This window comes from Grammomys surdaster, unplaced genomic scaffold (assembly GCF_004785775.1).
Source record: "Grammomys surdaster isolate TR1022 unplaced genomic scaffold, NIH_TR_1.0 190, whole genome shotgun sequence".
Taxonomy (NCBI): domain Eukaryota; kingdom Metazoa; phylum Chordata; class Mammalia; order Rodentia; family Muridae; genus Grammomys; species Grammomys surdaster.
The window spans coordinates 3,625,516-3,628,354 of record NW_021604635.1 but is presented as its reverse complement, the minus strand read 5'-3'; the positions used below and the strand labels follow the sequence as shown (position 1 = coordinate 3,628,354).

At 41.2% G+C, this 2,839-nt stretch overlaps 1 protein-coding gene across 2 annotated transcripts in view; it reads left to right on the top strand.

Moving 5' to 3' along the window:
- Window positions 1–2,839, top strand: part of Cdk19 (cyclin dependent kinase 19) — a 132,121-nt gene that overhangs the window by 13,850 nt on the left and 115,432 nt on the right. The gene's annotated exons all lie outside the window — the stretch shown is intronic.

The following is a 2,839-nucleotide window of genomic DNA, read 5'->3' as shown; positions in this document are numbered from 1 at the left end:
AGGGGGAGGTAGTGGGAGAGGAGAGGAGGTGGTGGAGGAGGAGGGAGAGGTAGTGGGAGAGGAGAGGAGGTGGTGGAGGAGGAGGGGGAGGTAGTGGGGGAGGAGAGGAGGTAGTGGAGGAGGAGGGGGAGGTAGTGGGGGAGGAAGAGTTGGGGTGGAGGAGGAGGAGTTAGTGGGAGGTGGGTTCTGGGTATTGAAATCCTCATGTAGGGACAACAAGCACTCTTACCAGCTTGGAATTCTTTTTTTGTTGGTAGGTTTTATTTGTTTAGCTTTTTTGAGACAGTGTCTCATTATGTAGCCATGACCTGAAATTCACTAGGTAGCTTCAGAAGCTATCCAGAATGTACAGAGATCCACTTGCCTCTGCCTCCTGAGTGCTGTCATTCAAGGCATGTGCCACTATAGTCATTTTTTTATTACTGTGTACTGTTTCTCTTTTTTCCTTCTTAGGTTTTTTTACAATCTCATGTTACACTAAGATAATGGAAATATTTTTCTAGTTTAACTTTCAGAGACACATTTATTTACTTACCAATATATAGGGACTTTCAAAGGCTATAGGAATGTGCTGAATTCTGCAGTTTTAAGTGTTGTGCTGCCTGGAAATTCAATACCTTTGTATAATAGATGTAGTTGAGAAAATGTAAGGTCTCTGTTTCATATTTTCCCAAATAAGTAAATTTGCTGTATTTATATCCAGCTATATTGCTTTTTAAAGTTTTTTTTTTTCCCTAGATGACTAACAAGAGACAGTTTAGTATGAAGAAGTTTACGTCTAATCCCTGCAGAACCAAAACCCAGTGAGACAGTGGAGACGAGGCATGCTAAGTCGGTACAGTGCTACACAGGGGTTAGACTTAGCAAAGACAGTCGTGTCAGTCCTGTGATAGTCATTTCTGAATAGTCTCCATCTGTCCACAGGTCCTCCACCAGCCTGTCTGTCCGTCTATCCATTCCTGTCTTGTCCGTTAGCATACCCATTGTCTGTCTGCCTTCTGTCCATGGATGCATGACTTCCTTTCATTGTTCTTCCAGTTGTGCCAGTTAATTAATTCTTTACTAGCATTTGATTTCTTCTGTGAGCCAAGTGTGACATAGGTATTACTGCAGAGACGCAAAACCAGGATTTAATGCTCAGAACAAATTACTAATGACAGTTTCTGTGAGATGGAAAGCTGGGTTGAGAGAAAAACAGAGGATTTCACATGTAAGGACTCACATGTAAGAGAAGAACTTTAAAAATTATATTGGAAAATCTATTTATTGTGTATAAATTCCCACTTAGAATGATAAAACATTTAAAAAGTACTGTGTAATTAGAGGAGCCAGAAGTGGTGGATTGATTACTTCACGGAAACTTTTCTGGACACAAGAAGGCATTTGTATTTGCACATGGTTTCGGAGAGCAGTTGTGACAGCATGTTTAAGGCATGGGCAAGTTCAAACCACAGAATCCCATAATGGAGAGGATGAGGTGGGCAGGAGGTCCCAGAGCTGAGGAGAGCCTGTGAGAGGGAGAGGCAGCTTTCTTTAATGGTGTGAATTCGGGTCTCTTGATCTCACTCTCAAGGTACCACACCCAAAAGGAGTGAGTAGTCAGCACAGACTGGGGCGTACTTGGAGGGAGGCAAGTGAGAGAGTGGGTAGGGAGAGGGTGAATGTGGAAGCAGCTGAGGAGATTAACTTCAAAATGCCTTGTATGAAATTCTCAACGACTTCATAAACCCTTTTTGTTTTAAAAAGTACAACGTGTAAATATCATGTATTGGAATAAGCACATGCATTTGTAGTCCTGGCTACTTTGGGCTGAGGAGGATAGTTTCAGTCTGGAGTTCTGTGCCAGCCTGGGCAACATACCAAAATCTCGTCTCTTAAAAAAGTTTAAAATATCATAAATGTTTTAATTTACATATTCTAAAAACCAGCATATAAAAATGACAGTAAGGAAGTTAGGGAGGGAGGGCTTTTAGAATAATAAGGAAGAGTGTAGTTGAGTGTGATAGTGCATACTGTGATCTCAGAACTGAAGAAGTTGAGGCTGGGGGACAGATAGTTTGAGGTTAGCTTGGGTCACATGTCGAGACCTAGTGACAAGACAAGATCAAACCAAAAGAAAAAAATAAATTATTTGTGACTACCCAGAGGTAAGTATTATTAATATTTTGATTTATTTTCTTACAGTATATTTAAAAAATACATGCATGATATGCTTTTTTCTAGTAAGGTAGAATTTAAATAACAAAATTCATAATTCTTTGTAGCTAGGTAGGAGATTCAGGCAGGAAGATCTCTTGAGCACAGGGTTTTTTAAGGCCTGGGCCACATATTGAAACTATTTTAGTGGGAATTTTTTTGTTTGTTTGGTTTTTTTTTTGTTTTTGTTTTTCCAGACAGGGTTTCTCTGTGTAGCCCTGGCGTTCCTGGAACTCACTCTGTAGACCAGGCTGGCCTCCCAAGTGCTGGGATTAAAGGCGTGCGCCACCACCACCCGGCTGAGTGGGAATTTTTTTTTTTTTTTTTTTTTGACAGCGTAGAGAAATGGTTCATCATTAAGAGAGCATACTATTCCTGGAGAGAACCTGAGTTTGGTTCCCAGCACCTCACGGGGCATATCACAATTAAGTGCCTATAACTCAGAGGTCAGGGGAATCTGAAGTCTGGTTTCCATGCACACCTTACCTTTGTACACATACCCACCCTCAGACACAGTCGAAAGTAGAAACCTCAAAAGGAGGAGGAGGAACAGGAAGAAGAGAAGGAGGAAGTTAGGAGAAGGAAAGAGAAGAAGAGGTAGAAGGAAGAAAAAGGGAAAGGAAGAAGAAGAAGGAGAAGGAGA